Below are 14749 nucleotides of genomic sequence, written 5' to 3'. Positions count from 1 at the left end.
GAGATATATATATATATATATATATATCCACAAAGAGAGAGAGAGGGGGGGGAAATAGAGATAGAAAGGTAAAGGAAAATGAAGTTATATATATATATATACTAGAGAGGGGGAGATGGAGTGACTAAGTGCTCTTTGGATTCTTTCTAAAGTATAATTGATTTCTTTAAGCTAAGAGTTGAATTCATCAACCCTTTCCTCTCTTTTTTAAAGATCCATATAGAGTCATCTTTATAATTTTGATGACCATATCTTAGTATTTAATAAGTTTATTGCATCTTTTCCAAGATACACTTCACTATTAATAGAACTATAAAGGGAATTATATATTTATTATTAGTATCATTTACTTATTTTATAATTTGAACCTTTTGAAAACTTAGAATTAACTCTTCAATGAGCCTTTTTGTTTTGTACAACTCAATTAGAACTTGCACCTTTATATTAATTGTTAGTTCATGTATCTTTGTAGACTTTTGAGAAATATTGGCAAGACAACAATCCTTAGTTTTCTCTTTGTTGAGCTACTATAATTCTAATTTTGTTGATTTGTCATGTGCTCCACTTAAGTTATCCACTAAAGAAATATATGAAGAATAAACCTTTAACTTCCTCCCATGATAATCTATATTATGTAACCCCTAGCATCAAAGTTTTTGCTACTAACTAATTTCATGGCCTATTGGAGTTATATTTGATAATTATCCTTTAAATGAGTTACTATCCATATTCTCCATGATCACACTTCTTGATGTTCACATCACTTTTCCTCAAATGTAAACTTTAGATCCCTAATTTTTATGAATTCATAGAAACTCATTGTTAAGATACAATAATAACATCAAATGGATTATATACCATATGTTCATCCATAGTGACATTGAGTGGTCAATTTATCTAGGTGTAGGGTGATGCCAAATATATTAAGAACAATAATATTGATTTCATCACAAGCTTCAAAATATCTTCTTGCATTGTGTCTACCTTTCAACTTCTATTTTGGTGGACCTATATTAGCGAACATGTATGCATTCTAATCAATTTAATTACATCTCCACGAAGGATATAAAAATTTGGCCTACTTAAACTCAATGGTATTGTCTACTACCACAATCTTCTATTTTCACATTAAATACTTATGATAGATCCTAGGAAATGAATACATATCCTTGATTTTCATTGTTGACAACTAGTATGATAAGTTTTTGTTCCATCGTCTACCAAGGCATGTTATGGGAATGCCCTAAATACTAGGATATCACTCCTTCGTACATTGCTAATTTTGTATTTGAGTGAAAGGATATATGTCTCGTATTCTTAATTTATTTTTTGTTAAAAGGATATACCATTATATCTTGTAAATTTGAGACTATGTGCTTTGTATTGGCAATGTGATGATTTGTATCATTTGAAATAAAAAAAATCTTTCAACTTTAGGTTTTGTACCTTCCATCTACTTCTTCTCACACTCTTTAAACTTTATACCTTCTTCTTTTCCATGCTTAAATTTGTTATAATCTCATGTGTATGATAAATTTATATACTCTTTTCCAAGAGTGGTCTTATTTAGAATTTATGCATCTAGGATATGATCTATTATATCCCCAAATAAGGGATTTATAATTTCTCTACTGAACCATCGTTCTTATAAGATGGATCATCAAAGTGTTTAATTTATATTTATGAATTAGAAATTTTCAAGAGATTTCAAATCCCACTTCCACTCTTGTGGCTCATGCTTTTAGAATTAAGATTGATGGTACAAGAGTCAAGACTATTCCCACATTCACACTCAATTTATATCACTATGTTATAAACACATATCATATAACCAAGGCTCATGTTATTTTTCAAAGAAGTTTCAATAGGAGTATCTTGGGCATCACTAAGAACATTAAGCCATTCCCTTCAATTATTTTACCTTGAGCATGCATTGTTAATTGCTCAATAACTTTATAAAAAATAAATAAAAAATCTTGTAGTGATAACTCACTAACAATCAATTGGATAGATTTTGTATGTTCAACCTATGTCTAGATCATTATACATCAAGTTTTGATTATGTTTCTAACATTGTTTAATCTTTGTCTTTGCATTCGCAACTCAATGCCCAATTTTATTTGCACAAGAATGATTTTTTTCCCTTTGAGCTCATTTTTGGTAATGAGTTCTTTTTTTACAACATAACAACTCTTCTATTGTTCATGATTAGGAGGCACTGAATATTGTATGGTTGTAGTTCATTTGATGGGTTCTTAAGGCTTATAGTTTGTTTTATTCCTTCTACCATATCAATTCTCTATTGAATAATTAAATATTATTGTGGGGGCAATTCTATTGAAATATTTTTGATGGATGTCTCATTTATGGGTCATTGAATCACATGAAAGAGATATATTATTTGTAAGGAAGTTAAGTAGTAGAACATCTTCCTACACTAACCTTAAGAGGAGGGTAATGCAAAAACTTTTACAGATCGTCACAACAGTTACAGAAAATAGAAATAGACATAATAACATTCAAACCATAACACAGTGGTTTACATGGGGAAAATCCATTCGAGACAAAAACCCCACACTTGAAAAGCCGCCCAATATATTATTCAACAATAAAAAATAGGTTTCAATATACTTGCATAGAAATCTCTTCACAAGAGTACCACTAATCAGAAATTCAGAGGTAACTCAATAGCCATAAGACCCTTACACATAACCTCTATCTCACGCACCTCATATATAGGAGATACAATATAAGAAATCGTCAAATGATATTACAAAACCATGGGCTAAAACCACACAATAAGGTGTAGCCACCTTATCTCCCTTCTAGATGCCCTATGATGTGTTAAAACACACATCAACATGCATCCCTCCCTTTTACAACTCATTTACGTGTCTGATGTATTTTATATTTCTTATTTCAGAAGTACAAACTTCTAGAGGCCATAACTTGAGAACCGTGTGTCCTATTGATGAACCGTTTGAAGCGTTGGAAAGCTCATGAAGTTCTCTATTGCCTCGTAATATGCTATGCTACTTATGCCCAATTTTAAAGGAATTTTGGATTCTCTAAAGTCCTCAAAATTAAATTTAAACCTTTCATTGCACCCCTTCAAAATGGATAATTTAATATCTTCAAAACTAGTTGTGATCTTGTGACGTAACTTTACCGGAATGCTTATCTAGCCAACCAGAAGCTTCAGGGATAATTTCACACCATTTCGTGCTCAATTAAAAACTTACTATAAATAGTAACCTCATGTAAATGCAAGGTTGAGATGCCATTTTTTCCAACATTCTCTCACTTGTTGAACACCTTGCAAGAGAAAAGGGAGTATCAACACTATGAATCAATTGCTAGGGGCCATGAGGCCCATAGACTTCAAACACCATCTGAAATTATATGTGCTCACAACCTTAGTTAAAGAATCTGCAACATTCATCAAAGTTTCTACCTTAACTAGCTTCACCCTGCCATCTTTGACCATATCTATGACAAAATGATACTAGACATCAATGTGCTTGGTCTGGGCATGAAATGTCAGGTTATTAGCTAGGCAGATCGCACTTTGATTGTCACAATATATTGTCACTACTCTTTGTTTTATTCTAATATCTAAACACAATCTCTTAATCCAAATGGCCTCTTTACAAGCATGAGTAATTGCCATATACTTTGCTTCAGTAGTGGACAAAGCAACCACAACCTGTCGCTTACTCATCCAACTAATTGCACCACCAAATAAAGTAAACACATAAGCACTAGTGGATCTTTTGCTATCAATATCACCTACCCAATCTGAATATATATAACCATGAATATCAAGGGAAAGCATGTCTCCAACTAAATTACCATGATAACACAAGGATAACTATGAGGTACCCTTCAAATATCTGAAGACTCTTTTGGCTGCATCGTAATGAAATTTACCAAGATTAGACATATATCTGGACATAACTCCCACTGCTTGGGAAATGTCTGGTCCATTACAAACCATAGCATACATCAAACTTCCAACTACACTTTGGTAAAACACTATGCTCATGTTTTCCATCTCTGATGAGGATGTAGGACAATCTGTAGTAGATAATTTCATTCCAATTGTAAAAGGAACACATAATGGTCTACAATCATGGATGTTGAACCTCTGTAATACTAAATTCACATACTTACTCTAGCCTAGCCATAACTTTCTGTTCACTCTATCTCTTCTAATTTCCATCCCAATAATGTGTTTCGCTACACCAAGATATTTCATTTCAAATTTAGCAACGAGCTAAGACTTTAGTTCTGAAATCATACCTTTCCCTTTACCAATGAATAACATATCATCAGCATACAGTGCAATGTACAAGAAATGATCATCATCAGATTTATAATAAACACAATGATCTAATTTAGAATGTTCAAATCCCAAACTCAACACATATGTATCAAATTTTTGGTACCACATCCTAGGACTTTGTTTGAGGCCATACACAGATTTTTTTAATTTACAAACCAAATTACATTTACCTTTCACCACATAGTGCTCTGGTTGTGTCATATAAGTATCCTCCTCCAAATCACCATGAAGGAAAGCAAATTTCACATCCATTTTCTCAACCTCTAAATCATAAGTAGCAACAATAGAAAGAAAAAATCTAATGGATGTCATTTTGGTAACAAGAGAAAATATCTCACCATAATCAACACCCTCAACCTGAGAGTAGCCTTTTACAACCAACCTTGCTTTATATTTCTCAATGCTTCCATCTGAACCAATCTTTTTCTTGAACACCCATTTGCAACCAATAGGCTTCGGTCCTTCAAGCAATGGTACAAGATCTCATGTATCATTCTTTTTCAAAGATTCTATTTCTTCTTCCATAGCAATATTCTAGGATTTTGCATCATTTATACCTAATGCCTCTTCTACAGATTTCAGTCCATCCACATTAGTATTCAAAGAAAAAATACATCTCCAATCATCGATCAATTCCTTTCAGGTGGTTGTCTATGTCTTGTAGACCTTTGAACAAGCTGAGTTGGAGGTTCTTCCTCCTCTTCCAAAGATTCAGAGCTAGATGAGCTCTCCTCAACTTCTTTCCTATCTAGGGGTCTCGATTTAATTCTTTCAGGTGTAGAAGGGAATTGAATCACATCTTCCTTTTTAGTCTATTTTGGCTCTAATGTAAAAGAAGGAGACTTAATTTCTCTAAAAACAACACCTACTATGAATTACCTTTTGTACAATAGTCCCAAAGCTTGTATCCTTTCACACCATAACTATATCCGATGAAGATACATTTCACAACATTGTTCTCCAACTTTGTCTGCTTCGCCTTTAGCACATGTGCATATACCTCACAACCCAAAACTCTAAGATGTCTCAATGATGGCTTGTGACCTGACCATGCTTCCATAGGCATTTTATCAACAAGAGTTGATGTAGGAGACCTGTTAATCAAGTAGCAAGCAATGACAACAACTTTAGCCCAAAACTTTTATTCTACACGAACACCACTCAACATACTCCTAGCCTTCTCCATTAGTGTCCTATTCATTCTTTATGAAACTCCATTATGCTATGGAGAATACAAAGTTGTCTTCTATCTGTTAATGCCACAATATTTACAAAATCTATCAAAATCATTAGAGAAAAATTCACTGCCATTATCAGTCCTCAAACATTTAATTTTCTTTCCAGTCTACAACACAACCATTGCTTTAAATTCTTTAAATTGACTAAAAACTTCAGATTTACTCTTTAGAAAATATAACCATGTCCTATTACTAGAATCATTAATAAATGAAACATAGTATGTGGATTTTTCAGTCGAAGAAACATCTACAAGACCAAACAAATTAGAATGAATAAGATCCAAAATACCACAAGTTTTATGAGAACTCAAGTAAAATTGAACTCAGTTTTGTTTTCCATAAATGCAGTGCTCACAAAAATCAAAATCAAGATTACAATCATTCAACCTTCAAAAAGGTTTTTATTTTTCAAGGTCCTTAGACCCTTTTCTCCAATGTGGCCATGCCTCTGGTGCAATAAATAGTCTTCTTTGTAGGTATCTTTTCTTCAAAAGGAAGAGCACTCTTAGGTACCCAAAATCCATTTCCATCTACTGAAGGTGAAACTCTCAAATCTTCCAATGAAGTATCCACAAATTTACTTTTTATAGAAGAGTTATTACACTCAACAATGTATGCTTCTAGCTTATTCAAAGTGTCGAACTTGACACCTCTAGGTATTACCATATCACCCTTAATAATCTTACATCTTACTTCAAAAAAGACTACCTACACACCCACATCTATCAGTTTTCTCACAGATAATAGATTTAGTTTTAATCCAAGGATATGCAGGACACCATTAATCTTTTTTATTCTACCATCAAAAAACCTGATTCTAACTTTACCTCGACCAATAATGTCTAAATGTGAATCATCACCCAAGTACACCTTACCTCCATTTAAATTCTTCATATTCAGAAAATCAATCTCTATTGGAAGTCATATGAAGAGATGCACCTGAGTCAATTAACTAGGCATAATTACCTACATGAGTCGCCAAAGCTGCAATGAATGCATCACGATCTTCCTTCTCAGACAGAGAATCATAATCAAACTTTTTATTTTTCTTCTTCTTTTTTTCTTTGCAGTCCTTACAGATGTGACCCGATTTTCCGCAATTCCAACAAATGACTTTGGACTTTTCAGGAGATTTCAATCTCCCTCTAGATTTGGACTTATCACGCTTCTCATTCTTCTTGCCTTTCTCCTTAGGTCTTCCATGAACAATTAGGGATTCTTTTGAACTGGTGGATACCTTCCTTTGCATTTCTTCACTAAGTAGGGCACCCACCATATATTTAGATTTCAAAACAATAGAAGTACTACCAATAGCCATAACAACGCAAGATCTGACATTTCTCCTCCTTGTCCATCTTAACACTAATAGATACCAATTGAGCCACCAACATATTGAATGCTTCCAAGTGGTTTGCAATTCATCCACCCTCTTCCATCTTTAAGGAATACAATTTCTTCCTTAAGAAAAAATGATTTAATAAAGATTTCACTTGATGCATTTCACCAAGCTTAGTCCATAGCTTCTTTAAAAAGTTTTCTTCATGGACATTGATCAAAACAGAGTCTGCCAAGCATAGTTTGATTAGACCCTTGGATTTTCGGTCCATAGCATCATATTGAGCCATCGTAGTAGGATCTAAGGGTCTTTGGAAATTCACATCAAAAACATCTCATAGATCTTTATCTATTAGTAGATCTTCCATCTTCAACTTCCACATCTCAAAATTCATTCCATTAAATTTCTTTACTTCTATTTTTTGGAACATAAGGTTTCATCTATCCAATGTGGGATAGGCATCTATCCAATGCAGGATAGGCATCTACCCATACGGGATAGACATCTACCCATACGAAACATAAGGTTTCATCTATCCAATGCGGGATAGGCATCTACCCATACGGGGTAGGCATCTATCCAATTGGGATAGGAGGTGCTCTGGCCAGAGACTTAGACTCATTGGGACCATTCGGGTCCTGAGTCACTCACTAAGTCCTACACTCCTCTAATAGGAGTGCACCGAGGTTGCTGTCCTTAGGAGAAAACAAAATAATATAGTGCAAGCTTGAATTCCACTTCGGGATTTGGCTTAAAGCCTCGGGAAGTCAAGTGAATCCATACGAGATTCCTTCCGAGTATGCATTGAACTACTTTTTCTTTATTTTACACTTATCTTTCAAATTAGGATTATTCGCAATCCTTCTTCTTACCAAAACCTAGACCCCATCCATGAATGCCTGAGTACTAGGGACAACTTCGTCCCTAGACTGCCTACATACCTGTTTCAGCACGAGATCAAGGCGTAAAGTATGTAGTTCTATTTTCTAATCTATGGTTTAATGTAAACTCTTTGGTGGGTACACAACCCTTTCTAGGGTCAATGTCCCAGACAGTTTCTCTGCAGTTGCTACCCACAGTGGTAGCACTTAAGCAAAGGCTCAAGATGGCCTATTGCTTGTGGCCTAAAACAACTAGATCCTAATACCCATCATAAGCGTCACCCTTGACCCAATTGTCAATCATTAACAACTCTTCAAGATTAAATCAATTTCATAAAAGCATTTCACTCAATCAACCTTAAAGGGGGTTTTCTATGGTTTAACTCAGCGGATGTGAAATCATTTAAGGATTATCTTATTAGATTATCGATCCAAGGGGGATTACCCGCCCCTTGGATTTTAACTTCCAAGTGTCCCTTATTACTCCCCGATGATTTATAGGGACGATGCCACAAACATCGTTGATGCAGCTTTATTAGGCATTAAGTGCAGTAGTTCAACATGACGACATTACCTGTAAGCATGACCTAGAGGCACCGTAAATACCGAACGTTGCTAGGTTTTGGTTTTCCAACTTCCTTTATTTAGTTTTATAACTAAGAAGCTATGAAAAACATCATGCTTGAAACAATTATGAAATGAATGTACATAATTGGACATTGCAATGTTTAATTAATTGAAATAACTACTTCGATGGCATTCATGTACCACTTGATAAAAATACCATCCTTCTACAACTAAACTATTTAATATTGAAATATAATTGCATGATACTGACAATTATGAACTCACATATTAAAACGTGTAACTTGCATGAAGATGATGAAAATGTAACTCACTCATCAATAAATGCAATTAATGTATAAGTAATTTGCATGAAGCAAGGATAGTGTAAGTTACATGCAAGGTTAATCAATGTTTTATTTCTACCATGAGAATAATCACTTATAGAGTCACTGGTTCAGAAATAGCAATTAGTTTAGACATTTGACAATTTTGGTTCAAATCATATTAATATGAATTAATTATTTTTAATGAATCTAAAATGCCAACTAAGTGATCCAATGAATCTTAAATAGATTGAAAGATTCTAATTATAAAATTTGATATAATTTAATTATAAATTTACTAAAGTTAAATTAATTATAAATTCACTAAAGATAATTATAAATTTACCTAAGTTCAATTTTATTAAACTAAAATTAATTTTTTTTAACAAAATCCAATTGCCAAGAATTTAATGTTATGTAGTGGCTTTTATAGCCAAGTGGGAGTGGGGGCCATGGGTCCCATCACCATTGCGGACCTGCGGGTGCAGGCCCGCAGTGATGAGGGGACAATCGTGGTCCCCTCCACTCCCGTTGCGGCCACTGTCATAACAATGACCACAGGGGCAGTCGAGGGTACCACTCCCCGACGATTTTCATAACTCCGCCCCCCCTGCGTTGGCCCGATAATTTATTCAAAATAAATTTCGAAACCACTTTGTCTTATTTCTATGCAAAAATTATTTTCAAAACCACTTTGTAGTATCATTTTGTATAAATTTAATTATATATATATATATATATATGTATATATATATATATGTATATGTATATATATGTATATGTATACATATACATATATGTATATATATACATATACATATATACATATACATATATGTATATATATACATATACATATATATACATATACATATACATATATATATATATATATACATGTATATATATATATATATATGTATATATATGTATATATATACATATATATATATTATTATAAAAATAAGAATAAGAATTTAATCATAGGAATGAAATGAAATAGAGAAATTTGTTTTAGCAATATAACAGATAACTAAATTATCACAGAGATAGGTAAATGTTTAAATTTTGATTTCACAGAGATCATATCCAACAATTTTGCTCTTATGTTGAGATAAACAACTTTCTTTGAGAGATTCTCAAGAAATTAATATTCACAGAGAGAGGGTTTTCTTGAAAGAGAATAATATTTTCCACAGGGATTTTATACAATAAATCTAAGAGGAATTCCTATTTGAAATACTATATCACATAGCGAGATTTCTTAATACAACGATTATATGCATAGAGAAAGAATTTATTTAGAGAGATAAAAGAATTTGAGTTTTTCAAAAAAAAGGAATAGAGATGTTGAAAAGCATGATTTATTTATTTATTTTTTTAATTCAAGATCTTCTTTAGATTTCAAAAAAAATAGAAAAAGTAGAATCTGATTTCTTTCTTTTAAATAGATTAACAAATAAAAGAGAAATCAACATTTGCATTTTAAAGAGAAAAGAAACTTTTATCAATGCATTTCTTTAATGGAAAAAAAAATAGATTATCCTTTCTATCTAACAATTAAGAAATGATTTCCTTCAGAAAGTTGTGTTCAACTAAAAGAGTCTAAGAGGAGATATTTACTTTGAAAGTATAAACATTTACATAAATAAATATCAAATACAAAAAAAGAGAGGGAACCTGGAGAAGTCTTTTGATGTTGAATCCTCTCCAAATCTTCAAGCCTAGCCTTTCTTGATCCTTCCTTGCAAGCTTGGAAAAATTCTTCAAAACAAACTTAACTATTCTCCAAAAATGAAAAAAAATGACTACTAAAAACAAACAATTTGAGATAACTTTCTTCAAAGAATAACCAACTCCCTCTTTTGAAAACTTGCATACAATATATAGGAAAAATCCCTTAATTCCACTATCTAGAGAAATTAATTAAGAATGAGATTTTTTTTCCAATATTGGACCCATGCAAAATTGATTAATATCCTAGTGGGGGAGTTACATGCAAGGAAATTAAAGAATGAAGATTCCTCTAGAAGCTTCTAATTCCTCCTACAACATGTGCCATAATTGGGGGTGGGAAAAATTAAAAAATAAAATAAAATAATGCCTTTTGAATTATATTCTCCAAGTGTGTATGTGGGTCCATTATTTATTCTTTTATAATATTTATTCAACCATTTTCAATAGCTCAACCAAAAAAATAGAATAGAAATTGTATCAAATCAAAAGTGATAAAGGAGGGTTGTGACACTTAGCTATTGCATTGTCATATGATGTAGGGTGAGGGTATAGGCCCACCATGCATCTATATATTTGCCCAGTGCATGGCGGGTTTACAACCTCGCCGTGCATTTTTTCATTACCCAAGTCATATGGTGTGGGGTGGGTTTCTCACCGCACCACACACTCACATATTTAATAGTGGTGCATGACGAGTCTACAACCCTGCCACGCTTTGCATTCATACTTAGTGTTTTATGCCCTTCGCACTTTATTCTACCAAGCATGGTGCTTGTCGACATTGTAGGCCCACCATGCACCAAAGCATGGTGTATGGTAGGTTTACGACCCCACCAAACACCAATATTCATCTCATGCCTTTCTTTCAGTGTAAGGCGGTTTTATAAACCCGCCCTGCACAAAATTTATTAAGCAAGGTGTATGGTGGGTTTACAAACCTACCTTACACTGTGTTTGTTTTAAGATGATCTTTAAGGGTGTATGGCAGGTTTGTAACCCCACCTTACACCTAATTTTTCCATTGTTTCTTTCTCAAGTGTATGGTGGGGATATAAACTCGCCATGCACCTTGTTTTCCCAATAAGTGTAATTCGGGTTTATAAACCCGGTTTACACCTATTTTTGCATTTCGCCAAGTGCAATTCGAGTTTATAAACTCAAGTTACACCTATTAGCCACACTTTTTCATAAGTGTATTTTGGGCTTATAAACCCAAATTACACTTGTCACACACATGTAAATTATGGGATTTTTAAGCTCGATTTACCTTGAAACTACCAAGTTACTATGAGGGTTTTGGAAAACCTAATGGCCTCAAATGTATCATTTTTCAAAAGATTGTTCATTTTAAAATGGACAAAATGATTGATCATTTGTACTCCTCTAGTATTGATGAGTTTTCTGGTCACAGTGTTCCCATTATACAAATGACAGAAGATTCTCCGAGAAAGAAGGTGATGAAGTTCAAGAAGCAAGACCCTCATCTAGTCTTCCTACCTTCTTTTGTCACATCAAATATAGATCACACAAGAGATACAAAAATAGGTCATGTTGACCTACTTGAGTTTCTAAAGAGAGTTGAGTAGCCTCCTTCTTACAACAAAATGGAATCTATTATCAATAATGGAATCCATCTAGTGGTGACCTTCCCCATGTCTGATCTAGACCCTGAGTTCATCATGGTAGTTGCAAACCACTTTGATCCAACTAGTAAGAGTGTAAAAGATGAAACTAGTAAGAAGTTGATCAAGCTAGATGAGGACTTCTTTGACACTATCTTTAAGTATCTGAGAATTGAGAAATACTCAAACATCACGGTGCAATCAACTCTAGCCTACTTTGATAGAAATTTTGACAAGTGTAGGCAAAATGTGAATGAAAATTGGTTGAAGACCCCAAGGCTTACCATTGCTAGATGGTCGTAAACTCTTCCTAGATGTGACTTCATTGAAGAAGTTAATGATTTGATAACTCTCTTGAGTAGGATGAAAGGTCTTCCCACCTCCAACACTTTCTATAAATGGATGTACCAACATATCCTTGTTATTAGACAAAATAAGGAGAAGATATTCTAGGGAAAACAAATTAGTGATGCCATTTGTGAGTATATTACCAAGGTGCCTACCACTCTTAAGATCTACATGACCTCTTACTTGGTGTACATTGCAGCCTCAATGAGACATTTTCTAGGTTTGTCCACAATAGGTGAGAAAAGGCAAGTTGCAGTGCATGAATGCTATTCCTAGTTGATATTGAAGAATAGTCACAATAATTTTTGGAGGGTGAATGACGCTTTCTTTGGATACTACATGTGTATGTTGAATAAGAACTTTTAAAATAGAAGAGTATTTGATCATGCCTGGGAGGTGGTAAGTGAATATGGATGCATATTCCTGCAATTACCAACTTTCACATATCTGAGAGTTGGATGCTTCAATGGTGAGCCTTTCATGCTCCCAAGATATCCCTCAGACAAAATTGTGTTGATGAAGCTAGCTTGTCAAATGGTGGAAGTTCATGAGGCCCAATCAAGTTCTCATAAGATAGGTTTGAAGTTCTCTCTTACCATTGGTAGATATTCCATCAACTCAATCTTCAAATCTAGAGCAATGGAGGAGGATATGAGAAGAGTAACCATGAGGCTCTTCAAGGCTGGGAGGGACTTCAATTACAGAGGAATGAGAAATATGCTAAAGAAGGCATATGTTCATGTGCATCATATTGCAGATGTTTGGACCGATTGCAGGACCGAGCATGACGTCAAAAATCTTGACTATTGTCAGTTGATAGTTGATCAAATTGGAGAGTTTCATCTTGTTGACATCCCCAATGATCTAGAAGAGGATGGTAATGTCTTGGACCTTACTTATGCTAAAAAGAAGATCTCTTCTATTCCTCTACCTTTGATCCAATGATCGCAAAAAGAATAAACTTCAATCGAAGATTAGTTTTAAAGTATTCTTATAAATACAAATGTATGAATTTCAAGCAACAGTATTCCCCTAAAACACTCCTCCTTCGGTTTCGATGATGACACTATTGGTCTAGTGGGAAAGAGATTAGAAATTAGAACCAAGAACAAATGAGATCCCGCCACTCCAACAAAGGCTCCCAAATTGAAGTTCATAGTTGGAACTAAGAAAGGGAAAGCACAAGGAGAACCATTAGCCTCACATGTTTATGAGACACAAGATTTTGAGGTACTAGATGAACAATTGGAACGCGAGCATCCTGATGCAGAACCAATTCATGTTGACCAACTGGAAGAGGGTTAGGAAGGTGATCAATAACAAGATGAATTTTATGAAGAGGGACTACCACAAGAAGATAAGTCCTTACCCTAGGTATTCCTTCCTTCACCTACAATAAAAGCTCTTATTTCTACTTCTGAGTCATAACCTCAAATGGATACCTGCATTTCTCCTAGCAATGTTATTCGTGTATCCTCTACCAGTGCTTGTGACTCTACCCTAGATACTCCTCATGACAACATTGAGAATGTTTTCTCTATTTTTCCCGTGTTGTCTAGAGTGTCTATTACCATGCTAGATGATTTTGACAAGTTTATGAGTGAGATTGCTCTCAGGTCTAGCGAGTCATCCCTTCAAAATCCTACCAATTTTGTCACTATGACATCTCCTATTGTAACTACCATTGTTCAAGATTCAGTAAATCCTTTCCAAGATGTAGTGGTAGGTGATGATGATGATTCAAATTTACCACAATGGTTATTTTCCAATGCACCTAAGAGAAAGAAGCAGACAGTCTCACCTGAAGATTTTGATTTTAGTTAACTTGTTCTCATCAAACCCAAAACTACAAAGAAAGGTAAAACTCTGTCAAGAGTAAAAGTTGACAAAGAAAGGAACAAGTATGTCAAGGTTGTTGTGTCTTCTCCAAACACATAAATTGATAAGATCCAAAGTTAGACTATGTAATTCACAAGATAGAGCTAGGGAAGCAGACATGATTCTGTTGCACAAGATGCTTAGTTAGCTTTGGAGGCCCTTGTATCTAGATATAATGAAGATAAAACAAAAAAGGATCAACTCAAGGCATGAATTGAGCAACTCACCTCAATTTTTATCAAACTAAAAAATTCCTTAGAAGCTATTGAACTAGTGGCTTCATCCTTGGATGAACAGGCTGTGTAAAGAACTGAGAAAACAACATCACAAAGCAGGGCCATAGGGGAATGGATGAATAGAATATTGAGTCAAGGTACACAACTCATAATCTCAGCTTGCACCATTTTTATTAATCTTGATGGTGTAAGAACAAAGGTGTTGTAGGCGGACAACACCACAGAAGCCTTCTCCAAG

This window comes from Cryptomeria japonica, chromosome 4, assembly GCF_030272615.1.
Source record: "Cryptomeria japonica chromosome 4, Sugi_1.0, whole genome shotgun sequence".
NCBI lineage: Eukaryota > Viridiplantae > Streptophyta > Pinopsida > Cupressales > Cupressaceae > Cryptomeria > Cryptomeria japonica.
The sequence above is the reverse complement of the archived record's forward strand: the minus strand, read 5'-3'. Positions refer to the sequence as shown.